Source organism: Rana temporaria, chromosome 10, assembly GCF_905171775.1.
Source record: "Rana temporaria chromosome 10, aRanTem1.1, whole genome shotgun sequence".
Taxonomy (NCBI): Eukaryota; Metazoa; Chordata; class Amphibia; order Anura; family Ranidae; genus Rana; species Rana temporaria.
In genome coordinates this window covers 93,426,027-93,440,636 of record NC_053498.1, presented here as the reverse complement: position 1 = coordinate 93,440,636, position 14,610 = coordinate 93,426,027, and the positions used below count along the sequence as shown (strand labels likewise).

Sequence of the window (14,610 nt, the reverse complement as noted above, 5' to 3'; positions counted from 1 at the left end):
CCTCAGCCCCGGTTCACACTTATGCAAATCAGATGTGATCCGAAAAGCACAGATTTGCATGTCATGTATAAAAGCATTATTTACAATGAAGGCTGTTCACATATATACGATAAAAAGCAATAAATATTCAGCGCAAAACCATAAACCTTACAAACATTCAATTGCAAGCCAAGCACAAAAAGGTCAAGACACAATACCTCAATAGAACATATAAATGAAAATAGTGCAGCGCGAAAGATAAATGAACAAAAGAGCATAAAGTCCATATACAGGTAATCATCCGTCCACATAGATATGCTGCTGTGTAATAAAGTGCTCAGGAGACATGCAAGTGTCAGGCCTCGTACACACCACCGGATCTATCCGCTGGGATTTATCCGCAGATCAGTTCCAGCAGATAGATCCGGTGGTGTGTACGTCCGAGCGGATATTTTTCCGCGGATATATTTCCGGCCGATGGATTTCCAGCGGATAAAAATTTCTTAGCATGCTAAGAAATCTATCTGCTGGAATCCTGTCCAGCGGATTGATCCGGTGGTCTGTACAGACTCACCGGATCAATACGTCCACTCCTCTCCCTCGCATGCGTCGTAATGATTCGACGCATGTGTGGAAGTCTTTATCTTCCAGCGTCGCGCACGTCGCCGCGTCATCGGCGCGACGCGTCACCGCGGATGGATTCCGCGCGGATTTCGATCTGATGGTTAGTACAACCATCAGATCAAAATCCGCCAGAGGATTTATCCGCGGGAACGGTCCGGAGGACCGTTTCAAGCGGATAATCCTCTCGTGTGTACGGGGCCTCACGGTGCATCCAGCCCCTTCACCACCACCATCTGCTCACCTCCTACATGCGACCCGTAGGGTCTATCCGCACATTTCCACAATTGGGGGATATTAATACTCCACTGACCAGTCTGTGCCCCAGACAATAGTTCCAGTGTAGCACTTGTCAAAAGTGCATATAAACGAGCGCTTGATACAGCCGTACAATCTGAAAGATGGTCACAGGGGACGTTGTACGTAGCTCCTCCCTATACGCATTACGTCCTTGGGTGGGACTTCGCCAGCGGATCCACCGCAGCAAAGGTTTGTATATAATGAGCAACAAAGTCTAAGAAAAAGAAAGGAAAGAGAGGAACTAGAGGGGGTAGAAGAGTCCAAAAGATTAAAAAGGAGAAGTCTAGCCTGAGCTTGTTTGGCTTGGGCTTCTCCCAAGGGTTACAGGAGTGCAATTTGTTTTGCAGTCCTGTGACCCGTTTTGAGCAGAGAGGGGTCTGAAGTCTGCTCTCTGCTCTCACACAGATCAGTCCAGGCACCGCGTCATCCTGACTGGGAGTCTGGATGCGTCAGGTGCCCGGACTGATGGGCATCTCAGCCTCATTAGGTACAGGTATATAACCCTAGTGGCACCCCCCCCCCCCTTTACAGATGAGACCTGTGTATTGGACAAAGGTCTTAAATTTGCCACTGTACGTAATCTTAACAAAACTTCTAAACATATATTAATGTGCAAAGATACATATGGAGTTTAAATATTAAAGGGGTTGTAAAGGTTCATGGTTTTTCACCTTAATGAATTAAGGTGAAAAAAACATCTGACGATTACCGCACCCCCCCCCCCAGCCCCCCCGTTTTACTTACCCGAGCCCTGGAAAGTCCAGCATCGCAAACGCACTTAATCGTTGCCCGGGCTTCTCGTCTCTTCATTGGATAGATTGAAAGCAGCGCAGCCATTGGCTCACACTGCTGTCAATCAAATCCAATGACGCGGGCTCCGGGGGTGGGGCAGAGTCCTGCAATTGGCAGCTATGGACGCCGAATGCAGGACTCAGGAGTGCGCCAGAAACGTAACCCCCTTGGAAGAGTGCTTGCCAGAGGGGGTTATCTGAGGTGAGGAGGAGCCGAGACAGCCGCCGAGGGACCCCAGAACAGCAGGATCGAACTGCACAGTGGAGATAAGTATGACATGTTTGTTATTTAAAAAAAAAAAAAAAAAATCAAACCTTTAGTACCACTTTACGAGGTACTTTCTATCCAATACAGAGAAATATGACACAGCCAGAGGGTATGCATTCCATCCATTTCTAACCCTCCGACTACTGGTAGTTTTGAGTCAGGTACATGTCAGGAAGAGATGAACCACCTTCTTAGTAATAGAGACATTTACCAGGTGCTTCCCAGTGACCCCCTGCTTAAGTAAAAGGGGGAATTACATGCCCTAGTTACTAAGGGTAAGAGAAGGGGGGTATTAAACCAAAAAACGTGGCATATCTTGACCCTTTGTTTTGTAAGACCCCTATTTGTTTTTTACCAAAAGTACACAAAAATCTGGATCAGCCTCTGGGTCGCCCCATATTGAATGGGATAGACTCTGTTACTACTCGACTAGGTCAGTTTATTGTTTTCTCCAGCCCTTATCAAAAGGTTGGTTATCAAAACAGAGGCTTACCTTAACAATACAAAGCATATAATCCAGGTTTTGGAGTCTTTAACCAGTACCCCCACCAGTATATTATGTGAAAACACAGTGTAGCGCTAAGAATTTTCAAGAAAACAGCATACTACACAGTGCATTGAAAATGCATAAACATAAAGGAGGAAGTATGTATACAAAATAGTAATGTATACAAAAAATTATAAGGATAAAGTCCAATGACTGGAACCAGTTGAAACATGAAATCACCACTCTAGTGAGCTTCTTGGAGCAAATGTCCACAAATGTGAAGGACTCAGGATCCACTCTTGGGATGACACTTGGAGAAAAGTGTGACTAGCCTTAAAGGCACCAGAGATAGTATATCTTCCACCAAGAAAAAGTAGATTCTCTTATTAGACAAAGTGGACTCACATGCCAGTGGCAGTGGGTCAATGGGACTCAGAGCCAGAAGATGAATTTGAAGGCAAAGAGCAGATACACTTGGTCCCTCCTTTGACAGGCATGGTACCGGAGCTCGGGCGGTGGAGAAGAGTGAAGAACTTGTTGGATAGACATGGAACAACTCCGTACAGGGTGTGCCGGACTTTCCCGTGTTCAGCCTTCGCAGCAACCACGCAATGCAGCACCCATAGGGCCTAGCTGTTGTCGAGAGTGTACCAATAGAGGGCGCTGCACCAAGCGGTTGATAGGCTGCGAAGGCTGAACATGGGAGAGTCCGGCACACCCTGTACAGAGTTGTTTCCCGGATGTCCAACAAGTTCTTCACTCTTCTCCGCCGCCCGAGCTTTGGCACCATGCATGTCAAAGGAGGGACCAAGTGTATCAAGTATCTGCTCTTCGCCTTAAACTTTATCTTCTGACTCTGACTACTATTTGAGTCCCAGGCTTTGGCAGATACAAGCTCGATTGACCCACTGCCTCTGGCATGCGAGTCTACTTCGTCTGGTAAGAGTATACATCTACTTTTTCTTGGTGGAAGATATACTATCGCTGGTGCCTTTAAGGCCAGTCACACTTTTCTCCAACTTCCAAGTGTCATCCTAAGAGTGGATCCCAAGTCCTTTACATTTGTGGACATTTGCTCTAAGGAGATCACTAGAGTGGTGATTTTATGTTTCCACTGGTTCCAGTCATTGGACTTTATTATTATCAGTTTTATATTAGTATACATTACTATTTTGTTTATATACTTCCTTCTTTATGGTTATGCATTTTCAATGCACTGTATAGTATGCGGTTTTTCTTGAAAGTTCTTAGCGCTACACTGTGTTTACACATATTTCCTTGACTTTGTTTGTTTTAGTGTTAGCAGCTTCACACATGGATTGATTTAGCGCAGTCATTTCCCAAACCTTCCCACCAGTATATTAGTCACCACCGACGTCAGTTTGTTATACACCATTATTGGTCATGATGACCCTCTGGCATCGGTCGAATGGGCATTAACCAGTTCTGATCTGACCAGAGAACATAGGAAGTTCCTTCTTAAAAGCCTCGATTTTTGTTTGGTTAAGAATTATTTTTGGTTTGATCGTCGCTTTTTCCTGCAGAGATGTGGCGATGGGCTCCCATTTTGCTCTCAGTGTGGCAAATCTTTTTTGGCCCACTAGGAGGAAAAGACGGTATTTAGGGATTGCCCTTCGCAGCTGGTCTGCTACAAGAGGTATATTGATGAGCTCATTTTGATCTCTGAAGGAGATATGGCCAGTCTGGAGCTCTATACGGGAAAATTAAATGGGAATAATAAAAATACCAGCCTATCGTGGAATATAGACTTCCAATATTTATTTATTTTTAGATTCGGAAATCTTCAATGGAGGGAACCGGTTTCTTACCCGTAATCATTTTAAGTCAACTGATAGGAATGCTTAAATTCCTTTGCACAGTTTCCACCATAGAACGTGGCTGTGTAATATACAGAGAGGGCAGTTTGTGAGGCTCAGATGGAATTGTTCATCTGAGGAAGACTATTTATCCCAATCCCAGGTGCTGGCACTGCGATTCCAACAAAAAGGGTATGAGAAAGGGACCATTTGTAAAGAGATTGAAAGGGTTAGGATCCTTGATAGGCAATCTATAATAACTGGAACACAGAGTAGGAGTGATGCCATGAATGGTAAGTACCGCATGATTGTGGACTATAGTGTACAGCACAGGAAATGTATAGTATCCAGGCATTGGGCGATACTTAAACACTATCAGGTCCCTGGTCCTATGCTCCCTACACGTCTGCAATTTCTTTAAAGAAAAGCACCCACACTCTAATTATTTAGCCCTAGGGGTGGTGGATCCTCCAGTTTACTCAAAGAATATAATTTATTCCTGTCGGGGTTCTACGCCTGTGAGAGGTGTGCTGCTTGTAAAAGTTGTAAGGGGAAAAAAAAAAAACGTAAAGAGTTTAGTGCCTCAGTGACTAAGAAAGAGCACTGGAGTGTGTACTTATACTTCCTGGCAGCGGTGAAACGCATGATGAGGGCGGACGTGATGGCATCAGTCGGAAATGATGCAAGGCGTGGGAGGGGACGCAGCCATCATTTCCAGCTGATGACATCATGTCTGCCCTATTTTGCGTTCCACTGTCACCAGGAAGTAGAAGTACACACCAGTGCTCTACTGGCCCAATCGCTGCCCGTAAAATAAGCAGCAGGCGGGTGGAATGGGCTTGCTGGTGGGCGGGAGTTTTCCGCCCCTCTGAAAGGTTCCATTTCGTACTATGGTCGGGCCGGCCCTACATAGGTGGCATTTTAAATGTCTTTACAGGTTACCACTTAAGATGTACACAAGAGGTCTAGTGCTAGAATTAGTGTCCATGATCTGATGTTCGGGGTGATACCTCACATGTGTGGGACAATCGCTGTTAAGTGTGCATTGGGACCAACGCGTGCGTTCACCTTTGTGCATGAGCAGGAGAGTACGGGGGCACTTTAATATTTTTTATGAATTCTTTTTTTCTTGCACTGTTACTGTAAAAAAAAAATGTATCACCTTCATTGCTGTCACAAGGAATTTAAACATCCTTGTGACAGCAATAGGCATGTGACAGGTACTCTTTCCCTTGATCTGGGGCCTATATAGGACATCCTCTACTCCCACTGGCCCTTTGTTTAGAAAATTTGAAAAACCCTGGTTTAAACAAAGAAAAATTCATATGTGTATGGCCAGCATTACCATAAAGCTTGGAAGAAAACACACAGCTGACTCACAGGCAGGCAAGCAGTTAATAAAGAAAAACTCCCTCTGCCTTATGTACATAGAGAAAGAGGCAGGAAGGCGTGCAGGTGATTTATCCGTTATCAGAAAAAGAAAATAACCTTTATTTACAGTCTACCAAGGTCATGTTACATACATAGAGGAAACTTCCAGAAAGATTCATTGTATGAGCATAGTGGATGTTACAAACAGACGCTGTTTTAGATGGAAAACCTGTTTTCTGGACAGGTTAGACCAGGGTTCTCAACAATTTCACCTTGGAAGTTTGAGAAGATCAGAAAGCTGTTGATATAACAACAGTTATTTCTAGAAAGAGCAATAAATAGTAGCAGTACTGCACAGTATGGGGTGGGGTCGGGAGGGCACATCAAAGGGAGAGGAATCAAGATGACAGAATACTGGGGTTGCAATGTCCCCTAAAAGCTGCCATGCTGTTATTCAGTCTATGCCTGGGGCAGGTGCCACACTAGAGCTTACTACACCTCTGTAAGTCTAGGCCAAGAGGTGGCTGACCTTATGCCATTGTCATGGTGTGGAGTCAGGCTCAGAGGCCAGGCGCTATAGCAGTAGAGAGGCACGAACCAACCAGCTGGATAGGTACAGAAGCAGGTCACTCTGGTGGATCACATGGACTCACCTGAGTACACTGTCTCAGTATACCTCTGATACGGGCAGACAGTTACTGAATGGGAGGAGGAATCAATGGGCGCTCACCAGTGCCTTTACAGTTCATTGAGAACTACAAATTGTTGGCCGCAATGGCCAAGGGTACTTGGAGTTCATTCATTCACAGAACTTTGTGAATGAATGACGTGGCTGTGTGGCTGGAGTCCCACATGTCTGTGCTGTTTTGAAATTGTGACAGCGGAGAGAAGATCTCCCACCCACTGTCACATGGAGGGGGGATTGGGGGTGGCAGGAGTTGGACATGTTACATTTTCCACCCTAAATACGGGTGGAACATGTAACATATCTATACAAGTCCACAATGTATAATCATAAAAGTTTCAAATTGTATTCAATCATCACAGTGATCAGAATATATGGTGCAAGCTTCTAAAGTGAAACGTGCCTTGTGTCTCCACCACCAGTGATCAATGGCCACTCACCTCACAGATATGATCCCTGCATTACCAGTAAGGTCATAAAGTGATTTGTTCCCCTCAGGGGACACCGGGTATCATGCTTTATCCTTACTACACATAGGCACATACCATCATCAGGTACAAGAAATGTGCATGTAGGAATAGAGAAAAATGCAAGATATCGTTTTCTAAGTTTAAAAATATAATTGAATTATAAAGTGGAATCGCACTTACAAGGTAAAGCACTATTGCCAGTGCTAGCACGGAACGAATGAGATACCAAGCCAGCATCCAGTCGAAATCAAAGATGGCCACGGCATGACGTCACGTCCTAAGCGCTGTAGAAGTGATGAAGTAGCCCCCCCCCCCTGGACATAACATAATGTACAGGGGGGTGGAGTTTAGGTGACATCATCCCACAGCCATCTTGGAATTTTGAATATGGCACAAGGTGTTGTGGAATAACTGACAACTGGAATAACTTTATAAGTGATAGCTGGCAACTGACAATTTTTTGTTATGTTTATAAATAGTTTAATTAATTTTCTTATTTTGGTTGCACCAATTGGTTCTTGTTATAAGGGACATGTAACATGTTCCAAAGGTGAAATTATGCTTTAGGATGCCAGGCAGCATTTGGGAACCTTTTGGAGAGAGGAATAAAAAAGATGACAAGGTGGGGATTTAGTGATACAATCGCTCTCTGTGTTCCTCATGGAGCAAACAGTCCATTATAGACCAGACACTTGAGGCACAGAAGGAATAAGAGGACTTACTGCTGTCTCAGGTAAGAACCTTTGCTTACTGCCTTCATCCCCCTGAGGCCAGATTACGATGTCGCTGACACGGTTTCGTAACACCACATACAGTTTGAAGGCTTATCCTAGGCATGTTACACTGGTCTACAAGGAGAAAGCCTCAGAAATTAAAGAAGCTAAACTTTACCGGAATTGGGCCACGAATTAAGGAAACTGAGTATTGATTGGCTCCAGGTTCCAAGATCCAGCTCCAGGTCAAAATTGCATCAAAATAATTCAAAATTACAAGGAGGATGTGTGATTATGCTCCATAATGCCTCGTACACACGGCCAGACTTTCCGAGAAAAAAAAGTCAGACAGGCTTTTTTTCCCCTCGGAAAGTCCGGCCGTGTGTAGCCTCCATCAATTTATTTTTTTGTCGGAAGTCCGACGGACCTTAGATAGAGAACCTGTTCTCTTTCTTTCCGTCGGACTTCTGATGGACTCACGGCGGACTTTTGCACGGTCAATGGACGGTTGTACGAGGCATCACTGTTCTGCTAAATGTGATACAGCAATGAGAATGGTACCACACCAATCATTATTATGTTATTATACAATAACATAACTTTCCATTCATTTATTGTTTTTTTTTCCCATGTAACATTTTCACACCATTGGGACTGCCAAAGGCATGGACTTTCTTCTTGTTTAGCCAATGAGGCAGATTAATTTGCACATGTAATGCAATATTATTGAGAGGCCCAACTCTTGTCCTGATCCCCTATTTTGCATCCAAAATGTAGGTGTATGCCTTTTTTTACCACTGCCGTCATGCTGCAATTTTGAGAATCAAATGTAACCTTGTCACAAATGTAGCAGAAGCCATCTGCGTCATTTACATCTTGGCTTCTGAGGGAAAATATCTTGCAACGTTTAATTGGAAACGTTAGGCAATGACCCTTTCACAAGCTACCAGATGTACCTGGTGAAGCCTCGTACACACGATCAGTCCAGCCGATGAGAACGGTCTGAAGGACCGTTGTCATCGGTTAACCGATGAAGCTGACTGATGGTCCGTCGCGCCTACACACCATCGGTTAAAAAAAACGATCGTGTCAGAATGCGGTGACGTAAAACACAACGACGTGCTAAAAAAAAACGAAGTTCAATGCTTCCAAGCATGCGTCGACTTGATTCTGAGCATGCGTGGATTTTTAACCGATGGTTGTGCCTACTAACGATCAGTTTTGACCAATCGGTTAGGAATCCATCGGTTAAAAATTTAAAGCAAGTTGGCTTTTTTTTAACCAATGGTTAAATAACCTATGGGGCCCACACATGATCGGTTTTGACCGATGAAAACGGTCCATCAGACTGTTGTCCTCTGGTTAACCTATCGTGTGTACGAGGCCTAAGATGCGTAAATCTGACCAAGACAATTGTACCTTGCAATAAAAGAACAATATATTACAGTTTGAGATTAAATATTAATTACCCAAGTGAAGATATATGTATACACTTCCATGCGGTACCATTTTCATTTTTCTACTGTACTTTGTTGAGAAGTTACAAGGCATCGTGATCAGACACCTCCCTCCCTTGTAGGCAAATATACTTGCCTGTGTAGAAATATTTATTGTAAAATATAATCTTAAAAACTTTAGCCAACCAGCTCCTTTATCACCTGTTTTCTAATCCATCTAATAAAAATATGCAAGAATTAGCACATTTCATCTCGGAGGTCGATCATTTCCCAAAACTTGTAGACGAGTGTTATAAGGCCCCTTTCACATGTACAGATCCCGTGAGGATCCCTACATGTGTATCCACTTGCTCAGCGGGGATCGCTCCGTTGAACCCCCCGCTGAGCCGGCAGATGACAGGGCGGTCCCTGCACACTGTGCACTTTAAATGAAGGACCCTATCCCTGCTGTAAAGTTTTATTTTTTTTGCTTTGTTAAATATGCTCCATGGCAGTGCCCAGCTTGATCTGAAGGCAATTGGTTGCACCAGAGCTTTTTATGGGCTTCATAACAAAAGGGGGTGAATACATACGCACATGCCAATTATAATTTTTTTATTTTTGAAAAATAGTTTTATGTATATATTTTTCTAATTTTACTTCATTAACTGTCCCTGTCTTTGAGAGACTGTCCCCGATTTGGAGCAATGTCCCTCTGTCCCCCTCATTTGTGCCTCATTTTGGTCTGATCTATACAGTTGTATATAAAATGCACTTTTTATCCATCAAAAAGTGTTTTTCAGTGCTAAACCTTTCATCCGATTCCTAAATTGCTGCATTTTTAAATTCCAAAAACCAATATAAAGGAATGTAGTGGTAAAAAAAGCACTTGTGGGTTTAACCATTCTTGTTTTTTTGTACAATTCCCCTTTAAGGGGGCGTGGCAAGGGGTGTGTCCTATGCTTGCATACGTTTGCTGATAGGTGTCCCTCATTCCCATCTCAAAAAGTTAAGAAGGTACGAGTCTGGCTGCAACCATTTTAACTGTGGGCAGCTGAAGCTGCTGCCTGTTCACTTCCTGGATTTACACAGACACACACCTCCAGCTCTGCAGCTCCCATTGGCCCTCTTATGACTCATCCTCCTTCCCTCCCTTCCTGGCAAACTCTCACAAGAGAGAGAGAGAGAGAGAGAGAGAGAGAGCTGTGCATGATGTCACAAGCCTAGGCTTTTTACCAGACAAGAAACAGGAAGTGGGCTGTATAAGGTATTTACGGGCAGAATTTTTTTTTTACTATCCAAAGTTAAAACAACAAGGGCAGAAGATTTAATAGATGGAAAGTTGAAAAAATTACTGACAGTTGTATACCCTTAAAAATAATAAAAAAAACCTGCAAGGCAAAGGCATAATGAGCTAGTACTAGCTCATTATCAATTACTTACCTTAGATCGAAGCCCCTGCAGCGGTCCTCGGACACGTCCTCCGTCGCCGCCATGATACCCAGAGTGACTTTCAGGTATTGCCGCTCTGGCACTGTGACTGGCCAGAGTGGCGATGACGTCACTCCCGCTCATGCGCGCGGAACGGCACGATCCCCGCGCATGCGCACATTTCTGGCACTTTCCGGCAGGCTCCTATTCAAGAGCCCCCGCGGCGCCCGCTTTTCTGAAAATATCTCCTTAACTATGTTGGTTAAGTAGATATTGCAAGCACCTACAGGTAAGCCTTAATGTAGGTGCATGTTTCACAAGAGGGTATACAACCGCTTTAATGTAGGCTTTCATAAATACATGTATGGCTGGCTATATTCACCAGTTTCCTATGCTCCTCATGACATTTAAATAAAGTAAAAAAAAAAAAAAAGGTACTGTAACAGTGCATTGTGTTTTAAGAGCACAAGTCATTCCCCCCAACGCCCATACAGAATGGACACCGGCCGACACGCCATATAACTTTCTGTACACTTTTATATCTTTAATCCAGTAAAGATACTCTTTTTACACTCAGTTTTGTGTAGATGCCTATGAAGACTTTTCTACAATTGAGAAAAACATTTACCCCACATCAGTAATGCGATACATTTATGCGTGTACGATTGCTTGTAGAAACACTAACCTGTGTCAGTTGACTGAGCTCTATCACAGTGCTTTCAAGAAGTAATAGTTTTGTGTTTTTTCTGGAGGGAGGAATGCCACGGCTCGTTCCATCTTGTTCCTGTGGCACAAAGCAACAGAATGTGTCAGAGCTTAAGAACTGCTGTGACTGCTTGATAAGAACCAGTATGAGACATGCAGGCAGGAAAGCAGGCCCTATGTGCCTGGGGCCAATGTACTTTTAGCCCCAACTGTTCGCCGATTTCGAGGGACTGTCCCTGATTTATGTCCCTCATTCCGGTCTGATCTTTATAGTTGCATATAAAATGCACGTTTTATCTATCAAAAAGTGTTTCCCAGTGCTAAACCTTTCATCTGATTTCTAAACTGCATTTGTAAATTCTAAAAGACAATATAAAGGAATAGTAGTGGTAAAAAAAAAAAAAAAAGCACTTGTGGGTTAAACCAATCTTAATTTCTTTGTACAAATCTCCTTTGAGGGGGCGTGGCAATGGGTGTGTCCAATGCCTGCATACTTTTTCTGATAGGTGTCCCTCATTCCCATTTCAAAAAGTTGGGAGGTATGACACCAGTGCGATCACAGACATCGCATGCGATTCGCCCCCGGCATGTCTGTAAGATGCGAGTTCAGAGATACAGTTGTATTGCTGAACTTGCATTCGATTTGCCCAAAAAAAAAAAAAATAACAGGGACTTTTTTCCCTGCACTAGAATCGTATCGCATGGGTGTTTTCACCTATACGATCCGATTCCTGTGTGAGTTTACAGTACGCACTGCGATCTGTGGACCGATCATTACCAATGTAACGACACCCGCAACGGTCCGCAGAGGGCAGTTTGAAGATTGCGATGCGTGAACCGCGCTGGTTCCCGCATCGCATCATTGTGAACCTAGGCTTAGGGCTCCTTAACATTGTTGTATTGGGGTACTGTTTTGCGTTAAGATCACAAAATGGCCACAAATGTATCACAAAGCAAAAAATAAATAAAAAATAGAACCTGCACCATTATCTTTTTAACCACTTAACAACCGAGGACGTCATATGACGGTGATATCCAAATGATGCCTGCCGCTACAGGCATCATTCAGATATCACCGTCTTTAGCCGCTGATTCTGTGCACAATAAGAGCGATCAAAGCGGCAGTTCCGCCGCTTGATCGTTCTTATAGGCAGTGGGAGGGGACACCCCCCCTCCCGCCGCCATCCGGTGCTTCTCCGGGCTCTCCCGTGCCATCGGGGGCCCGGAGAACGAATCGGACAGTGCTGGCTGGGAAGCATAGGGATGACTGGTGACCAGATGGTCACCAGTCATCTCTATGACCGTCGGAGGCCCGGGCGCGACGTTATGACGTCACGCCCGGGTACCCGGAAGATTTTTTTCACAATCTCATGCTTGTAAGCCTGGAGGAGAGATGTGGGGTCTTATTGACCCCACATGTGTGCATAAAGAGGACCTGTCACAGTGATTCCTATTACAAGGGATGTTTACATTCCTTGCAATAGGAATAAAAGTGATAAAAAAAAAAAAGCGTAAAAATTTAAAAATTAAGTAAAATAATTATAATATATATATACATATATACATATATACATATATATATATATATATATATATATATATATATATATATATATATATATATATATATATTTAAACGCCCCTGTCCCCGGTAGCTCGCGCTCAGAAGCGAACACGCATGCAAGTCCCGCCCACATACGCCGTTCAAACCCCACATGTGAAGTATTGTAGCGTGCAACAATTCTAGCACTAGACCTCCTCTGTAACTCCAAAATAGTAACCTGTAAACATTTTTAAAGCGTCGCCTATGGAGATTTTTAAGTACCGAAGTTTGGCGCCATTCCATGAGTGTGCGCAATTTTAAAGCGTGACATGTTAGGTATCCATTTACTCGGCGTAACACTATCTTTGACATTATACAAAAAAATTGGGCTAACTTTACTGTTTTGTTATTTTTTAATTCATGAAACGTTTTTTTTTTCCCCAAAAAAAGGCGTTTGAAAAATTATTGCGCAAATACCGTGCGAGAAAAAAAAGTTGCAATGATCGCCATTTTATTCCCTAGGGTGTCTGCTAAAATTTTTATAATGTTTGAGTGTTCTGATTAATTTTCGAGCAAAAAAATATGTGATTTTTACATGAAGAAGAGAAGTGCCAAAATAGGCGCGGTTGTCAAGTGGTTAATTAAACTCAGAATACTGCACAGTGCACACATCTGTTCATGGTGGAGGTGTACGCCTGGGAGTGCCAGTCACAATAAATGGTAGCACACAGCAATGCAAATATACTTGACAAGCTTTGTAATCACTCAGGTAATAAGCTTTTGTTTAACTTAAGGCTCCAATCACACCTTAGCGTAATGGAATCACAGGCAGAATTGTGCAATTCCAGAATCACGGCAAAACCATTGATATTGTCTCTAATGCACGAACACAGACCTTAAAGAATAACTGTCTCTTTAACCCCTTCCATACAGGGCATTTTCACCCCCTTTCTGCCCAGACCAATTTTCAGATTTCAGCGCTGTTACACTTTGAATGACAATTGCGCAGTCATGCAACACTGTACCCATTTGAAATTGTGATAATTGTTTTCCCCACAAATAGAGCTTTCTTTTGGTGGTATTTGATCAACTCTGTGGTTTTTATTTTTTTTTGCGCTAAAAACAAATAAAAAGCGACAATAAAAAAAACAAAAAAAACACAATATTGTTTGCTTTTTGCTATAATAAATATCCCCCCCCCCCCCAAAAAATTTTTTTATATATATATATATATATATATATATATATAAAACATTTTTTCCACAGTTTAGGTCGATACGTATTCTTCTACATATTTTTGGTAAAAAAAAAAAAAAAAAATCACAATAAGCGCTTATCGATTGGTTTGCGCAAAATTGATAGCGTCTACAAAATATGGGATACATTTATGGCATTTTTATTGTTTTTTTTTTTTTTTTTACTAGTAATGGCGGCAATCTGCGATTTTTAACTTGACTGCGATATTGCGGCTGACACATCGGACACTTTTGACACTATTTTGGGACCATTCGCATTTATTCAGCGATCCCTGCTATAAAAATGCATTGATTACTGTATAAATGTGACTGGTAGGGAGGGGGTTAACACTAGGGGGCAAGGGAAGGGTTAATTATGTTCCCTAGGGAGCGATTCTAACGGTAGGGGGCGGGAACTCACAAGGAGAGGAGACCGATCTGTGTTCCTCTGTACTGAGGAGTCTCCTCTCCTCTGACAGGATGTGGATCTGTGTGTTTACACAGATCCACGGTCCTGCCGTGATCACGGGTGCCCGGCGGACATTGCGGCCACTGGGCACATGCATCAGGTGCTGAGTGACGCGGCGTGGGCCTCCGTCATATGACGGCTGCTCAGAGGTACAAAGGGTTCCTGCCGCCGTCATATTAGCATAGTGCGGTAGGGAAGTGGTTAAAAGGCACTACCATATGGTAAATCTCTGGATGTACCTATCTGTTGTGAAAGTCTGTTACACTTAATTTTATATGTTTTAGTTACT

The 14,610-nt window shown here is 43.2% G+C and overlaps 1 protein-coding gene across 8 annotated transcripts in view; it reads right to left on the bottom strand.

Moving 5' to 3' along the window:
- The window catches only part of LOC120915317 (galactoside alpha-(1,2)-fucosyltransferase 2-like), a 192,172-nt gene that overhangs the window by 18,184 nt on the left and 159,378 nt on the right, over window positions 1-14,610 (bottom strand). For 6 of the 8 annotated variants that reach the window (XM_040325703.1, XM_040325706.1, XM_040325702.1 and 3 more), the window contains exon 2: window positions 11,055-11,153. The exons of the other annotated variants lie outside the window; for them this stretch is intronic. The gene's annotated coding sequence lies outside the window, so the exon portion shown is untranslated. The remainder of the gene's footprint in view (window positions 1-11,054; window positions 11,154-14,610) is intronic. 8 annotated transcript variants of the gene reach the window in all.